The sequence below is a fragment of the Oncorhynchus nerka genome, linkage group LG12 (assembly GCF_034236695.1).
Source record: "Oncorhynchus nerka isolate Pitt River linkage group LG12, Oner_Uvic_2.0, whole genome shotgun sequence".
Lineage (NCBI taxonomy): Eukaryota > Metazoa > Chordata > Actinopteri > Salmoniformes > Salmonidae > Oncorhynchus > Oncorhynchus nerka.
Genome location: NC_088407.1, coordinates 93,837,907 through 93,856,266, shown reverse-complemented (window position 1 = coordinate 93,856,266; position 18,360 = coordinate 93,837,907). Strand labels below are relative to the sequence as shown.

The window sequence follows — 18,360 nt, the reverse complement described above, 5'->3', positions numbered from 1 at the left end:
ACTGTTTATATTGTCATGAATATGGCTATATCCTACTGTTTATATTGTAATGCATAGGCCTATATCCTATTGTTTATATTGTCATGAATATGCCTATATCCTATTGTTTATATTTTAACTCATAGGCCTATAGCCCACTGTTTTTATTTTAATGCATAGGCCTATAGCCTACTGTTTATATTGTAATGCATAGGCCTATAGCCTACTGTTTATATTGTAATGCATAGGCCTATAGCCTACTGTTTATATTGTAATGCATAGGCCTATAGCCCACTGTTTATATTTTAATGCATAGGCCTTTAGCCCACTGTTTGTATTGTAATGAATAGGCCTATATCCTATTGTTTTTATTGTAATGCATAGGCCTATAGCCTACTGTTTTTATTGTAATGTATAGGCCTATAGCCCACTGTTTATATTGTAATGCATAGGCCTATAGCCTACTGTTTATATTGTAATGCATAGGCCTATAGCCTACTGTTTTTATTGTAATGTATAGGCCTATAGCCCACTGTTTATATTGTAATGCATAGGCCTATAGCCCACTGTTTATATTGTAATGCATAGGCCTATAGCCTACTGTTTATATTGTCATGAATATGCCTATATCCTATTGTTTTTATTTTAATGCATAGGCCTATAGCCAACTGCTTATATTGTAATGAATAGGCCTATATCCTATTGTTTTTATTTTAATGCATAGGCCTATAGCCCACTGTTTATATTGTAATGCATAGGCCTATAGCCTACTGTTTATATTGTAATGCATATGCCTATATCCTATTGTTTTTATTTGAACTCATAGGCCTATATCCTATTGTTTTTATTTTAATGCATAGGCCTATAGCCCACTGTTTATATTTTAATGCATAGGCATATATCCTATTGTTCTTATTTTAATGTATAGGCCTATAGCCTACTGTTTATATTTGAATGCATATGCCTATAGCCTACTGTTTATATTTGAATGCATAAGCCTATATCCTACTGTTTATATTTAAATGTTTATATCCTACTGTTTATATTTTAGTGAAAGTTGGGTACTTGGGAGCAGAGGAATCTATCTGGACTGTTAACTGACTTGTCATATGCTGAGGCAGTGAAGAAAGTAGAGGAAGATGGGGAAGGAGGGAGGGGTGGTGAGGGGAGTGGTGTGACTAGTAGATCTTTACCAGTATAGGGGGAGGGGCCAACAAGTTATAGTTATGGTTATCAACTGTACTGCAGGGATGGAATGTAAGTGGCAGAAATTTGAGGCTGTGGTGGCAGCTGCAGAGAGGTATTTGGGTGTTACAGTGGTTGTGTCCCTTCTTGTTAAATCAAATCAAATTATGTTAAGGCTGTTGGCCTGAGGTAGGACTAATTACATTGAAATAGTGTTGATGGGTTTTAGTGAGTGTAGAGTTCGATGGAAGGGTATTTGTTGATTTTCAAGCAAAGGGAGTTATACCCAATCTAGTAGGTGGCGATAATGTAACATGTATTGGATGTCAACCGCCGTTAAACCTAATCAAAGAAGATTACCAGCTAGGGTACAGGGTTAGTTATCGGTATCATTGGTTACGGTTTGCGAGCTAAAATGGCACGTCAGGTAGGCTAACCTTTTACTGACAAACAAACAAGTTATCCTATTCAGTTGTTCGTGTAACGTTAGCTAGTTAAGCACATGTGTTTGTTTACACGTCATACATACATGGTTGTGTTTGGTCAACATTTTTTAATTTAAACTAGGCAAGTCAGTTATGTACAATTAAGGCCTAGGAACAGTGGGTTAACTGCCTGTCGATCTAGCAACCTTTCAGTAACTGGGCCAACGCTCTAACCACTAGGCTACCTGCCGCTCCTGTGAGTTAGTATATTCGCTACTAGCATTTTGTTCTGATATGAATGTGTTACTAGCTAACTAGTTGTTGGCGCGTGTTCAGCAGGGCACAACGTTGTGGAACGTTCAGACACACACAGCCGTGGGGTCATTGTGACCTAAACAATGATTTTTAGTACCATCGTGTTGTTGTTGCTTGATGTCTCAGATGGGAATAAACCCTGTCCAGTCGTAGACGGGTGTTTCGCTTGTTCCTAGCTAGCTAGGAGCCTTGACACTGGTGCATGAATAACGTTAGTGATTAGCACTTTTGTGTGATGGTGGGTGAGGTGACCATCTTATAATTGAGCAGTACTAGATACATAGGGCGGCGCACAATTGGCCCAGCGTCGTCCGGAATTAACTGACTTGCCTAGTTAAAGGTTACATTTGAAAAAATCTTACAATTTGCCACCACATTATCTATCATGCTTTAATCGTCAGTCCAAAAACTCTGGTTGAGATGATAGATGAGAAGTCATTGATCATCAGTCAGGCAGATGGCAGCCGTGTTTGGTCGAGTGAACGTTGGGTACTTGGCAGCAGAGGAATCTGTCTGGACTGTGCAGTTGGTTATGAATCTCCTCTTTTCAGATTACACAATGACACCTTAACCTCGCCACTACTGATCATGAAGAGAAGGCGACATCCAGGCAGCAGCGAAGACTCTGACAATGGAAGTAAGCAGAGTAACACTACCTACCTACTGCTTTAGGTCTATGGTGATAGGGTTAGTTAGGGTTAGAGTAACCCTACCTACTGCTTTAGGTATATGATGATAGGGTTAGAGTAACACTACCTACCTACTGCTTTAGGTCTATGGTGATAGGGTTAGAGTAACCCTACCTACTGCTTTAGGTCTATGGTGATAGGGTTAGTTAGGGTTAGAGTAACACTACCTACCTACTGCTTTAGGTCTATGATGATAGGGTTAGTTAGGGTTAGAGTAACCCTACCTACCTACTGCTTTAGGTCTATGATGATAGGGTTAGTTAGGGTTAGAGTAACACTACCTACCTACTGCTTTAGGTCTATGGTGATAGGGTTAGTTAGGGTTAGAGTAACCCTACCTACTGCTTTAGGTCTATGATGATAGGGTTAGAGTAACACTACCTACCTACTGCTTTAGGTCTATGATGATAGGGTTAGTTAGGGTTAGAGTAACCCTACCTACTGCTTTAGGTCTATGATGATAGGGTTAGAGTAACACTACCTACCTACTGCTTTAGGTCTATGGTGATAGGGTTAGTTAGGGTTAGAGTAACCCTACCTACTGCTTTAGGTCTATGATGATAGGGTTAGAGTAACCCTACCTACTGCTTTAGGTCTATGATGATAGGGTTAGTTAGGGTTAGAGTAACCCTACCTACTGCTTTAGGTCTATGGTGATAGGGTTAGAGTAACACTACCTACCTACTGCTTTAGGTCTATGATGATAGGGTTAGTTAGGGTTAGAGTAACACTACCTACCTACTGCTTTAGGTCTATGGTGATAGGGTTAGAGTAACACTACCTACCTACTGCTTTAGGTCTATGATGATAGGGTTAGTTAGGGTTAGAGTAACACTACCTACCTACTGCTTTAGGTCTATGGTGATAGGGTTAGTTAGGGTTAGAGTAACCCTACCTACTGCTTTAGGTCTATGATGATAGGGTTAGAGTAACACTACCTACCTACTGCTTTAGGTCTATGATGATAGGGTTAGTTAGGGTTAGAGTAACCCTACCTACTGCTTTAGGTCTATGATGATAGGGTTAGAGTAACACTACCTACCTACTGCTTTAGGTCTATGATGATAGGGTTAGTTAGGGTTAGAGTAACCCTACCTACTGCTTTAGGTCTATGGTGATAGGGTTAGAGTAACCCTACCCCATTCATATATGTGGACTGCTTTAGGTCTATGATGATAGGGTTAGAGTAACCCTACCCCATTCATAGATGTGGACTGCTTTAGGTCTATGATGTTAGGGTTAGAGTAACCCTACCCCATTCATAGATGTGGACTGCTTTAGGTCTATGATGATAGGGTTAGAGTAACCCTACCCCATTCATAGATGTGGACTGCTTTAGGTCTATAGGGTTAGTTAGGGTTAGAGTAACACTACCCCATTCATAGATGTGGACTGCTTTAGGTCTATGATGATTGGGTTAGTTAGGGTTAGAGTAACCCTACCCCATTCATAGATATGGACTGCTTTAGGTCTATGATGTTAGGGTTAGTTAGGGTTAGAGTAGCCCTACCCCATTCATAGATGTGGACTGCTTTAGGTCTATGATGATAGGGTTAGTTAGGGTTAGAGTAACCCTACCCCATTCATAGATGTGGACTGCTTTAGGTCTATGATGATAGGGTTAGTTAGGGTTAGAGTAACCCTACCCCATTCATAGATATGGACTGCTTTAGGTCTATGATGTTAGGGTTAGTTAGGGTTAGAGTAACCCTACCCCATTCATAGATGTGGACTGCTTTAGGTCTATGATGATAGGGTTAGAGTAAACCTACCCCATTCATAGACGTGGACTGCTTTAGGTCTATAGGGTTAGAGTAACCCTACCCCATTCATAGATATGGACTGCTTTAGGTCTATGATGTTAGGGTTAGAGTAACACTACCCCATTCATAGATGTGGACTGCTTTAGGTCTATGTTGTTAGGGTTAGAGTAACCCTACCCCATTCATAGATGTGGACTGCTTTAGGTCTATGATGATAGGGTTAGAGTAACCCTACCCCATTCATAGATGTGGACTGCTTTAGGTCTATAGGGTTAGTTAGGGTTAGAGTAACACTACCCCATTCATAGATGTGGACTGCTTTAGGTCTATGATGATTGGGTTAGTTAGGGTTAGAGTAACCCTACCCCATTCATAGATATGGACTGCTTTAGGTCTATGATGTTAGGGTTAGTTAGGGTTAGAGTAGCCCTACCCCATTCATAGATATGGACTGCTTTAGGTCTATGATGTTAGGGTTAGTTAGGGTTAGAGTAACCCTACCCCATTCATAGATGTGGACTGCTTTAGGTCTATGATGATAGGGTTAGTTAGGGTTAGAGTAACCCTACCCCATTCATAGATGTGGACTGCTTTAGGTCTATGATGATAGGGTTAGTTAGGGTTAGAGTAACCCTACCCCATTCATAGATATGGACTGCTTTAGGTCTATGATGTTAGGGTTAGTTAGGGTTAGAGTAACCCTACCCCATTCATAGATGTGGACTGCTTTAGGTCTATGATGATAGGGTTAGAGTAAACCTACCCCATTCATAGACGTGGACTGCTTTAGGTCTATAGGGTTAGAGTAACCCTACCCCATTCATAGATATGGACTGCTTTAGGTCTATGATGTTAGGGTTAGAGTAACCCTACCCCATTCATAGATGTGGACTGCTTTAGGTCTATAGGGTTAGTTAGGGTTAGAGTAACACTACCCCATTCATAGATGTGGACTGCTTTAGGTCTATGTTGTTAGGGTTAGAGTAACCCTACCCCATTCATAGATGTGGACTGCTTTAGGTCTATGATGATAGGGTTAGTTAGGGTTAGAGTAACCCTACCCCATTCATAGATGTGGACTGCTTTAGGTCTAGTTAGGGTTAGAGTAACCCTACCCCATTCATAGATGTGGACTGCTTTAGGTCTAGTTAGGGTTAGAGTAACCCTACCCCATTCATAGATGTGGACTGCTTTAGGTCTATGATGTTAGGGTTAGTTAGGGTTAGAGTAACCCTACCCCATTCATAGATGTGGACTGCTTTAGGTCTATGATGATAGGGTTAGGTAGGGTTAGAGTAACCCTACCCCATTCATAGATGTGGACTGCTTTAGGTCTATGATGTTAGGGTTAGTTAGGGTTAGAGTAACCCTACCCCATTCATATATGTGGACTGCTTTAGGTCTATGATGATAGGGATAGGTAGGGTTAGAGTAACCCTACCCCATTCATAGATGTGGACTGCTTTAGGTCTATGATGTTAGGGTTAGAGTAACCCTACCCCATTCATAGATGTGGACTGCTTTAGGTCTATGATGATAGGGTTAGTTAGGGTTAGAGTAACCCTACCCCATTCATAGATGTGGACTGCTTTAGGTCTATGATGTTAGGGTTAGAGTAACCCTACCCCATTCATAGATGTGGACTGCTTTAGGTCTATAGGGTTAGTTAGGGTTAGAGTAACACTACCCCATTCATAGATGTGGACTGCTTTAGGTCTATGATGTTAGGGTTAGTTAGGGTTAGAGTAACCCTACCCCATTCATAGATGTGGACTGCTTTAGGTCTATGATGATAGGGTTAGTTAGGGTTAGAGTAACCCTACCCCATTCATAGATGTGGACTGCTTTAGGTCTATGATGTTAGGGATAGTTTCAGTCTTAACATCACACGCATCGCTTGCATATCAGCGATAAATAATATATTTTCCAAAAGGTTAAATTACTCCACACCTTGCTTGTTTTACGAAGACATAGGCCTCCACCTGTGCTAATTAGCTATCTAGCGTGCCCCGAACACCTGTGTGTCAGCTAACTGGGCAGGAGGTGTAGTTTTTCAACCGGAGGTACTTTATGGATCTGTACATTATCTGCTTCAGTAAGTCTTTTTTATTTGGAAGATTATTCCTGGCTGATATGAAAGATAAGAGGCATATGTTTTGAAAGTAATGATTATTGACTTCCTAAATGATAACACAGCGACGCCAAATGTAGCCGCTGAAACCCTATATATGGAGAAGGGTTTTGGAGCGCTAAACTAACCTCAACCCACTCTTCACACAGACTATATTTCTATGAAAAATATTGTTGCACCAGTGATTTCTCCAAGATCATGTCTAGAGCTGTCCAATTACCTCGAATTCAGACTTGAAAACAAGTCGTTTCATTGGCCTGTTGATTCTCTGCTGTACTTTGTGTTCAGGAAGGAGATTGACCAGAAAGACACGGACAGAGAGCAGAGAGGCAGAGGGTCTCCAGACCGGGCAGAGAGAGAGTAGTGCCAGACAGCGCTACTGGACATTTAAAGATGTCTTGGCAGGTCAGGCAGGAAAGAAGGAAGAAACTGAACACCAGCCGTTGTTCCATACATTTTACAGGACTACATAAAGGACTATATATTCTAGTGTCTTACAGGACCATAGATAGGCCTATACGCTAGTGGCCTAGAAAGACTGCAGGTTACAGTCAGATACCCATCAAGTTGCAGAAGTTGGATCAAAATGATTCGGCCTAAATGTCGGTTTAAGAGAAGCCCCAAGGAGAATTGAGATGGCTGAAGTCTGATTTGATTAATTCCTCTGTCTTCTCGAAGGTAACTCCACTTCTTGGTCGCAACATTCTAAACTCAGGAGAACCAATGGGATGAAGCCCGCAGAGGTATGTCACCCCACTAACCTAACCCCTTTTGTTGGCCTATTGCTGTGTGCTGCTGAAGGAAGTATACATGTCCCAGGTATTTAGTGTATAATCTGTCTGTCTGTGTCCCTGTGTTGTGCAGGTGTTCAGGACAGACTTCATCACGGCCATGAAGCTCCATGACACGTACCAACTGAACCCTGAGGATTACTTCATCCTGGCCGATCCCTGGAGACAGGAGTGGGAGAAGGGAGTCCAGGTCCCTGTCAGCCCTCACATCATCCCTCAGCCTGTAGCCCGGTAGGACATGTAGCCCTCACACCATCCCTCAGCCTGTAGTGCAGTAGGACATGTAGCCCTCACACCATCCCTCAGCCTGTAGCCCAGTAGGACATGTAGCCCTCACACCATCCCTCAGCCTGTAGCCCAGTAGGACATGTAGCCTAAACACCATCCCTCAGCCTGTAGCCCAGTAGGACATGTAGCCCAGTAGGACATGTAGCCCTCACACCATCCCTCAGCCTGTAGCCCAGTAGGACATGTAGCCCTCACACCATCCCTCAGCCTGTAGCCCAGTATGACATGTAGCCTAAACCCCATCCCTCAGCCTGTAGCCCAGTAGGACATGTAGCCTAAACACAATCTCTCAGCCAGTAGCCCGGTAGGACATGTAGCCTAAACCCCATCCCTCAGCCAGTAGCCCGGTAGGACATGTGACATGTAGCCCAGTAGGACATGTAGCCTAAACCCCATCCCTCAACCTGTAGCCTGGTGGGACATATAGCCTAAACACCATATCCCAGCTTGTAGCCTGGTAGGACATGTAGCCTAAACACCATATCCCAGCTTGTAGCCTGGTAGGACATGTAGCCTACATGTGTCTGTCTCTCTGTGTATGTGCAGTATAAATCACATTATTGTGAAATACCTCCTCTAACAGTATGAATCAGGCTGTTTGAGAAGGTTTGAATCATGAGCAACCTGTCTACACAGTCTGAAGTACAATACCAACATAGCTACTGTAGTAGGTCAAAGCTGTGGTGCTGTAAAACCTTGGTGGAGTAGGGCATTGTGGGGCTTTGTGAATTTCAGACCAACGCATTTACATTTAAGTCATTTAGCAGACGCTCTTATCCAGAGCGACTTACAAATTGGTGCATTCACCTTAAGACATCCAGTGGAACAGCCACTTTACAATAGTGCATCTAAATCTTTTAAGGGGGGGAGGGGTGAGAGGGATTACTTTATCCTATCCTAGGTATTCCTTAAAGAGGTGGGGTTTCAGGTGTCTCCGGAAGGTGGTGATTGACTCCGCTGTCCTGGCGTCGTGAGGGAGTTTGTTCCACCATTGGGGACGCCTACTTGTTGTTTCTAATATCCAATAGGGCTGTGATGATAAATCTGAGTTTTGTTTCCTTGCCACAATACCAACGAGTATCGGGAAACTGGTATCGTCCCGGGCCTAATATCTAACTCTCTGCTCCTTAGGGTGGTGGCTGAAAGGGGGACGGAGGTGATGTTCTTGAAGCCCAAGAAGTGGATCCGTTCTGGGGTTCAGAGGACATCCAGACCCTGGCTGAGGGGACGTGTCGATACGACCTCAACGACACTGACGTGGCCTGGCTGGAGCTCATCAACCACCAGTTCACTCTGATGGGTCAGTAGATTTACCCCCTCAACTAAGGTTGTACAGCTTACTATGTAGTGTTGACTGTGTCATGGTTCAGCGCCACGTAGTGTTGACTGTCGTGGTTCAGCGCTGTGTAGTGTTGACTGTGTCGCGGTTCAGCGCCACGTAGTGTTGACTGTGTCGCGGTTCAGTGCTGTGTAGTGTTGACTGTGTCGTGGTTCAGCGCTGTGTAGTGTTGACTGTGTCATGGTTCAGCGCCACGTAGTGTTGACTGTGTCATGGTTCGGCGCCACGTAGTGTTGACTGTGTCGCGGTTCAGAGCTACGTAGTGTTGACTGTGTCGCGGTTCAGCGCTACGTAGTGTTGACTGTGTCATGGTTCAGCGCCACGTAGTGTTGACTGTGTCGCGGTTCAGAGCTACGTAGTGTTGACTGTGTCGTGGTTCAGCGCTGTGTAGTGTTGACTGTGTCATGGTTCAGCGCTGTGTAGTGTTGACTGTGTCGCGGTTCAGCGCTACGTAGTGTTGACTGTCGCGGTTCAGCGCTACGTAGTGTTGACTGTGTCGTGGTTCAGCGCTGCGTAGTGTTGACTGTGTCGTGGTTCAGCGCTGTGTAGTGTTGACTGTGTCGTGGTTCAGCGCTACGTAGTGTTGACTGTGTCGTGGTTCAGAGCTACGTAGTGTTGACTGTGTCGCGGTTCAGCGCCACGTAGTGTTGACTGTCGCGGTTCAGAGCTACGTAGTGTTGACTGTGTCGTGGTTCAGCGCTGTGAAGTGTTGACTGTGTCGCGGTTCAGCGCTGTGTAGTGTTGACTGTCGTGGTTCAGCGCTACGTAGTGTTGACTGTGTCGTGGTTCAGCGCTGTGTAGTGTTGACTGTCGTGGTTCAGCGCTACGTAGTGTTGACTGTGTCGTGGTTCAGCGCTGTGTAGTGTTGACTGTGTCGCGGTTCAGCGCTGTGTAGTGTTGACTGTCGTGGTTCAGCGCTACGTAGTGTTGACTGTGTCGCGGTTCAGCGCTACGTAGTGTTGACTGTCGCGGTTCAGCGCTACGTAGTGTTGACTGTGTCGTGGTTCAGCGCTGTGTAGTGTTGACTGTGTCGCGGTTCAGCGCTACGTAGTGTTGACTGTCGTGGTTCAGCGCTACGTAGTGTTGACTGTGTCGCGGTTCAGCGCTACGTAGTGTTGACTGTGTCGCGGTTCAGCGCTACGTAGTGTTGACTGTGTCGTGGTTCAGCGCTGTGTAGTGTTGACTGTCGTGGTTCAGCGCTACGTAGTGTTGACTGTGTCGCGGTTCAGCGCTACGTAGTGTTGACTGTGTCGTGGTTCAGCGCCACGTAGTGTTGACTGTGTCGCGGTTCAGAGCTACGTAGTGTTGACTGTGTCGCGGTTCAGCGCTACGTAGTGTTGACTGTGTCGTGGTTCAGCGCTACGTAGTGTTGACTGTGTCGCGGTTCAGCGCTACGTAGTGTTGACTGTCATGGTTCGGTGCCACGTAGTGTTGACTGTGTCGCGGTTCGGCGCTACGTAGTGTTGACTGTGTCGCGGTTCAGCGCTACGTAGTGTTGACTGTGTCGCGGTTCAGCGCTACGTAGTGTTGACTGTGTCGTGGTTCAGCGCTGTGTAGTGTTGACTGTGTCGCGGTTCAGCGCTGTGTAGTGTTGACTGTGTCGCGGTTCAGTGCTGTGTAGTGTTGACTGTGTCGTGGTTCAGCGCTGTGTAGTGTTGACTGTGTCGCGGTTCAGTGCTGTGTAGTGTTGACTGTGTCGTGGTTCAGCGCTGTGTAGTGTTGACTGTGTCGTGGTTCAGAGCTACGTAGTGTTGACTGTCTGTTCTCCAGGCATGGGGCTGTTGGACAAGACAACCATGGAGAGAGGGTTGGGGTTAGACTGAACTATAATACTGTGTTTAAAGGTCCTTGTTAGTCTAGACCGGTGGTTCTCTACTGGAGGGTTAGGGGTTAGTCTAGACCAGTGGTTCTCTACTAGATGGTTAGGGGTTAGTCTAGACCAGTGGTTCTCTACTAGATGGTTAGGGGTTAGTCTAGACCAGTGGTTCTCTACTGGAGGGTTAGTCTAGACCGGTGGTTCTCTACTGGAGGGTTAGGGGTTAGTCTAGACCAGTGGTTCTCTACTGGAGGGTTAGGGGTTAGTCTAGACCAGTGGTTCTCTACTGGAGGGTTAGGGGTTAGTCTAGACCAGTGGTTCTCTACTGGAGGGTTAGGGGTTAGTCTAGACCAGTGGTTCTCTACTGGAGGGTTAGGGGTTAGTCTAGACCAGTGGTTCTCTACTGGGGGGTTAGGGTTTAGTCTAGAGCCGTGGTTCTCTACTGGAGGGTTAGGGGTTAGTCTAGACCAGTGGTTCTCTACTGGGGGGTTAGGGTTTAGTCTAGACCAGTGGTTCTCTACTGGGGGGTTAGGGTTTAGTCTAGAGCCGTGGTTCTCTACTGGAGGGTTAGGGGTTAGTCTAGACCAGTGGTTCTCTACTGGAGGGTTAGGGGTTAGTCTAGACCAGTGGTTCTCTACTGGAGGGTTAGGGGTTAGTCTAGACCAGTGGTTCTCTACTGGAGGGTTAGGGGTTAGTCTAGACCAGTGGTTCTCTACTGGAGGGTTAGGGTTAGTCTAGACCAGTGGTTCTCTACTGGGGGGTTAGGGGTTAGTCTAGACCAGTGGTTCTCTACTGGAGGGTTAGGGGTTAGTCTAGACCGGTGGTTCTCTACTGGAGGGTTAGGGTTAGTCTAGACCAGTGGTTCTCTACTGGAGGGTTAGGGGTTAGTCTAGGCCGGTGGTTCTCTACTGGAGGGTTAGGGGTTAGTCTAGACCAGTGGTTCTCTACTAGAGGGTTAGGGGTTAGTCTAGACCAGTGGTTCTCTACTGGAGGGTTAGGGTTAGTCTAGACCAGTGGTTCTCTACTGGAGGGTTAGGGGTTAGTCTAGACCAGTGGTTCTCTACTGGGGGGTTAGGGGTTAGTCTAGACCAGTGGTTCTCTACTGGAGGGTTAGGGGTTAGTCTAGACCAGTGGTTCTCTACTGGAGGGTTAGGGGTTAGTCTAGACCGGTGGTTCTCTACTGGAGGGTTAGGGTTAGTCTAGACCAGTGGTTCTCTACTGGAGGGTTAGGGGTTAGTCTAGACCAGTGGTTCTCTACTGGAGGGTTAGTCTAGACCAGTGGTTCTCTACTGGAGGGTTAGGGTTAGTCTAGACCAGTGGTTCTCTACTGGAGGGTTAGGGGTTAGTCTAGACCGGTGGTTCTCTACTAGAGGGTTAGGGGTTAGTGTAGACCGGTGGTTCTCTACTGGAGGGTTAGGGGTTAGTCTAGACCAGTGGTTCTCTACTGGGGGGTTAGGGTTTAGTCTAGAGCCGTGGTTCTCTACTGGAGGGTTAGGGTTAGTCTAGACCAGTGGTTCTCTACTGGGGGGTTAGGGTTTAGTCTAGACCAGTGGTTCTCTACTGGAGGGTTAGGGTTAGTCTAGACCGGTGGTTCTCTACTGGAGGGTTAGTCTAGACCGGTGGTTCTCTACTGGAGGGTTAGTCTAGACCGGTGGTTCTCTACTGGGGGGTTAGTCTAGACCGGGGGTTCTCTACTGGAGGGTTAGGGTTAGTCTAGACCGGTGGTTCTCTACTGGAGGGTTAGGGTTAGTCTAGACCAGTGGTTCTCTACTAGAGGGTTAGGGGTTAGTCTAGACCAGTGGTTCTCTACTGGAGGGTTAGGGGTTAGTCTAGACCGGTGGTTCTCTACTGGAGGGTTAGGGTTAGTCTAGACCGGTGGTTCTCTACTGGAGGGTTAGGGGTTAGTCTAGACCAGTGGTTCTCTACTGGGGGGTTAGTCTAGACCGGGGGTTCTCTACTGGAGGGTTAGGGTTAGTCTAGACCAGTGGTTCTCTACTGGAGGGTTAGGGTTAGTCTAGACCAGTGGTTCTCTACTAGAGGGTTAGGGTTAGTCTAGACCAGTGGTTCTCTTCTAGAGGGTTAGGGTTAGTCTAGACCAGTGGTTCTCTACTGGAGGGTTAGGGTTAGTCTAGAGCAGTGGTTCTCTACTGGAGGGTTAGGGTTAGTCTAGACCAGTGGTTCTCTACTGGAGGGTTAGTCTAGACCGGTGGTTCTCTACTAGAGGGTTAGGGTTAGTCTAGACCAGTGGTTCTCTACTGGAGGGTTAGGGGTTAGTCTAGACCAGTGGTTCTCTACTGGAGGGTTAGGGTTAGTCTAGACCAGTGGTTCTCTACTAGAGGGTTAGGGGTTAGTCTAGACCAGTGGTTGTCTACTGGAGGGTTAGGGTTAGTCTAGACCAGTGGTTCTCTACTAGAGGGTTAGGGGTTAGTCTAGACCAGTGGTTCTCTACTAGAGGGTTAGGGGTTAGTCTAGACCAGTGGTTCTCTACTGGAGGGTTAGGGGTTAGTCTAGACCAGTGGTTCTCTACTAGAGGGTTAGGGGTTAGTCTAGACCAGTGGTTCTCTACTGGAGGGTTAGGGGTTAGTCTAGACCAGTGGTTCTCTACTAGAGGGTTAGGGGTTAGTCTAGACCAGTGGTTCTCTACTGGAGGGTTAGGGTTAGTCTAGACCAGTGGTTCTCTACTGGAGGGTTAGGGTTAGTCTAGACCAGTGGTTCTCTACTAGAGGGTTAGGGTTAGTCTAGACCAGTGGTTCTCTACTAGAGGGTTAGGGTTAGTCTAGACCAGTGGTTCTCTACTGGAGGTTTAGGGTTAGTCTAGACCAGTGGTTCTCTACTAGAGGGTTAGGGGTTAGTCTAGACCGGTGGTTCTCTACTGGAGGGTTAGGGTTAGTCTAGACCAGTGGTTCTCTACTAGAGGGTTAGGGGTTAGTCTAGACCAGTGGTTCTCTACTGGAGGGTTAGGGTTAGTCTAGACCAGTGGTTCTCTACTGGTTTTGTCTCTAGAGCGATCCAATATTCACATCGCAAAAGATAATCCCAAATACAATCTGTGAAAATGTGTGTAATACTATATTGGTAATGCAGCAGTTCTATGTCTAAGAACATCCCCACCTCTTATTGTGTTTCGTTGCCCATATTCTTCATTTTCTAAACTCACTGGTTAGAGACCACAAAAAGAGTTAACATTTATTTACACATGTAAGTTCATTATAATTTCTACACCCTTTCTACCTGGTTTAGTAAATTCAGACTGGAGGATGTTTGACACTCAGATACCCGCGACCCTCGCTGGTCTAGACTGCACTATAATACTGTTTACTGTTCTTCAGGCATGGCTGTACTGGATGAGACCACCATGGAGAGAGCGATGGAGGAGTTTGAGCAGCGTTGCTATGACAGAATGAGACATCCCATGGCAACGGAGGGGTTTGGCATGGAGTACGACGAAGACGTCGTGTGTGACGTGTGTCGGTCACCTGACGGCGAGGACAACAATGAGATGGTGTTCTGTGACAAGTGCAACATCTGTGTTCACCAGGTACGGCTTTAGTTTTTAATACCGCTTGTAATTCTGCTCTTCAATGGCCTGTCTGGGTCTGTATGTTCCAGGGGTGTTATGGGATTCTGCTCTTCAAAAGGGAGCAGGCTGGCCTGTGCTCTGTGGGTCCCGAGGTGTCTGTATGTTCCAGGGGTGTTATGGGATTCTGAAGGTACCAAAAGGGAGCAGGCTGTGTCAGACCTGTGCTCTGTGGGTCCCCGAGGTGACGACCCCTAACCCTAACCCTGTCTGGGACTGTATGTTCCAGGGGTGTTATGGGATTCTGAAGGTACCAAAAGGGAGCTGGCTGTGTCAGACCTGTGCTCTCGGCATCTCGCCCAAATGCCAAGTCTGCCCCAAGAAGGGCGGGGCCATGAAGCCCACCCGCAGCGGAACCAAGTGGGTCCACGTCAGCTGTGCTCTGTGGATCCCCGAGGTGACGACCCCTGACCCTCAGACCCCTGACCCTTAATCCTGCTTATTGTAAGTTAATTTACTTCTAGGTGAGCATTGGGAACCCAGAGAAGATGGAGCCCATCACCAACATGTCCCACATCCCCAGTAACAGATGGGATCCTGTATACAGATACACACTGACCTGCTGTCTCTGTAAAGACCAGACTGGATCCTGTATACAGATACACACTGACCTGCTGTCTCTGTAAAGACCAGACTGGATCCTGTATACAGGTACACACTGACCTGCTGTCTCTGTAAAGACCAGACTGGATCTTGTACACACTGACCTGCTGTCTCTGTAAAGACCAGACTGGATCCTGTATACAGATACACACTGACCTGCTGTCTCTGTAAAGACCAGACTGGATCCTGTATACAGGTACACACTGACCTGCTGTCTCTGTAAAGACCAGACTGGATCTTGTACACACTGACCTGCTGTCTCTGTAAAGACCAGACTGGATCCTGTATACAGATACACACTGACCTGCTGTCTCTGTAAAGACCAGACTGGATCCTGTATACAGGTACACACTGACCTGCTGTCTCTGTAAAGACCAGACTGGATCCTGTACACACTGACCTGCTGTCTCTGTAAAGACCAGACTGGATCCTGTATACAGATACACACTGACCTGCTGTCTCTGTAAAGACCAGACTGGATCCTGTATACAGATACACACTGACCTGCTGTCTCTGTAAAGACCAGACTGGATCCTGTATACAGGTACACACTGACCTGCTGTCTCTGTAAAGACCAGACTGGATCCTGTACACACTGACCTGCTGTCTCTGTAAAGACCAGACTGGATCCTGTATACAGATACACACTGACCTGCTGTCTCTGTAAAGACCAGACTGGATCCTGTATACACTGACCTGCTGTCTCTGTAAAGACCAGACTGGATCCTGTATACAGATACACACTGACCTGCTGTCTCTGTAAAAACCAGACTGGATCCTGTATACAGATACACACTGACCTGCTGTCTCTGTAAAGACCAGACTGGATCCTGTATACAGGTACACACTGACCTGCTGTCTCTGTAAAGACCAGACTGGATCCTGTATACAGATACACACTGACCTGCTGTCTCTGTAAAGACCAGACTGGATCCTGTACACAGATACACACTGACCTGCTGTCTCTGTAAAGACCAGACTGGATCCTGTATACAGATACACACTGACCTGCTGTCTCTGTAAAGACCAGACTGGATCCTGTATACACTGACCTGCTGTCTCTGTAAAGACCAGACTGGATCCTGTATACAGATACACACTGACCTGCTGTCTCTGTAAAAACCAGACTGGATCCTGTATACAGATACACACTGACCTGCTGTCTCTGTAAAGACCAGACTGGATCCTGTATACAGGTACACACTGACCTGCTGTCTCTGTAAAGACCAGACTGGATCCTGTATACAGATACACACTGACCTGCTGTCTCTGTAAAGACCAGACTGGATCCTGTACACAGATACACACTGACCTGCTGTCTCTGTAAAGACCAGACTGGATCCTGTATACAGATACACACTGACCTGCTGTCTCTGTAAAGACCAGACTGGATCCTGTACACACTGACCTGCTGTCTCTGTAAAGACCAGACTGGATCCTGTACACACTGACCTGCTGTCTCTGTAAAGACCAGACTGGATCTATGAAGCTAGCATGGAGAAGGCTTTAATGACTGTTAGTGTGGATTTCTGTCACGTTAGCAGTCCTTTCTCTGTCAGTTACCTGTCAGTTACCTTAGCATTCCTCTCCATTCCCTCAGTGTTCAGCTGAAAGAAGTCGGACAGCGTTCCATGTGAGCTGTGCCTTAGACAGCAGTCTGAGGATGAAAACCATCATCAAAGAGCAGGATGAGGTCAAGTTCAACTCCTTCTGCCCCAAACACTCTGGTCTGGTGGGAGGAGAGGACGGGAAGGAGGAGGGGAGGAGGGGAGGGAGACTGAGAGGAGATGAAGTTCCTAACCCCCCTGTCCCTCATCCAGTCCCCAACCCAGTGGAGGCCCTGAGCCTCCGTCACATCAGACTACAGCAGCTGGAGGAGTCGTCACACCAGTTAGTTGATGTGAAGGAGGTGTCCCAGGCCCTGCAGCTGAACCAGGAGACAGTCCACTTCATGTATCAGTACTGGAAGCTGAAATGCCAAGCCAATCACAGCCAGCCATTGACTAACTCCTAACCCAATACCAGCAGGTGTATCTCAAACCATTGAAATAAATCCGAAGTGCAGCGTTGGCTGTGTGCTTGTCTAATGACTGGGAGAAACATCACAAGAATATGAGACCGGTGTGCTATGACCCAGACAGACAGAACTACTGTACTCCTCGGACCCAGACAGACAGAACTACTGTACTCCTCAGACTCTGATCCACAGTCAAATTTAACCTGACTAACCCACAATACTGTCTAACTGCCCCTGACTCTAACCCCCAGTACAGTCAAATTTAACCTGACTCTAACCCAGCACACTAACTGACCCTGACTCTAACCCAGCACACTAACTGACCCTGACTCTAACCCAGCACACTAACTGACCCTGACTCTAACCCAGCACACTAACTGACCCTGACTCTAACCCAACACACTAACTGACCCTGACTCTAACCCAACACACTAACTGACCCTGACTCTAACCCAAAACACTAACTGACCCTGACTCTAACCCACCATACTGTCTGACTCTAACCCACCATACAGTGTAACTGACCCTGACTAACCCACCATACAGTGTAACTGACCCTGACTCTAACCCACCATACAGTGTAACTGACCCTGACTCTAACCCACCATACTGTCTGACTCTAACCAACCATACTGTCTGACTCTAACCAACCATACTGTCTGACTCTAACCCACCATACAGTGTAACTGACCCTGACTCTAACCCAACACACTAACTGACCCTGACTCCAGGACTACCTGACATGATGACTCCTTGCTGTCCCCAGTCCACCTGGCCATGCTGCTGCTCCAGTTTCAACTGTTCTGCCTTATTATTATTCGACCATGCTGGTCATTTATGAACATTTGAACATCTTGGTCATGTTCTGTTATAATCTCCACCTGGCACAGCCAGAAGAGGACTGGCCACCCCACATAGCCTGGTTCCTCTCTAGGTTTCTTCCTAGGTTTTGGCCTTTCTAGGGAGTTTTTCCTAGCCACCGTGCTTCTACACCTGCATTGCTTGCTGTTTGGGGTTTTAGGCTGGGTTTCTGTACAGCACTTTGAGATCTCAGCTGATGTACGAAGGGCTATATAAATACATTTGATTTGATTCGACTCTAACCCAGCACACTAACTGACCCTGACTAACCCAGCACACTAACTGACCCTGACTAACCCAACACATTAACTGACCCTGACTCTAACCCAACACACTGACTGACCCTGACTCTAACCCAACACACTAACTGACCCGGACTCTAACCCAGCACACTAACTGACCCTGACTCTAACCCAGCACACTAACTGACCCTGACTCTAACCCAACACACTAACTGACCCGGACTCTAACCCAGCACACTAACTGACCCTGACTCTAACCCAGCACACTAACTGACCCTGACTCTAACCCAGCACACTAACTGACCCGGACTCTAACCCAACACACTAACTGACCCGGAC

General features: G+C 46.8%; 1 pseudogene; it reads left to right on the top strand.

The window, feature by feature from the left end:
* The first annotated feature begins 2,122 nt into the window (after positions 1-2,122).
* Positions 2,123-17,294, top strand: LOC115126568 (protein Jade-1-like; annotated as a pseudogene).
* The last annotated feature ends 1,066 nt before the right edge of the window (positions 17,295-18,360 follow it).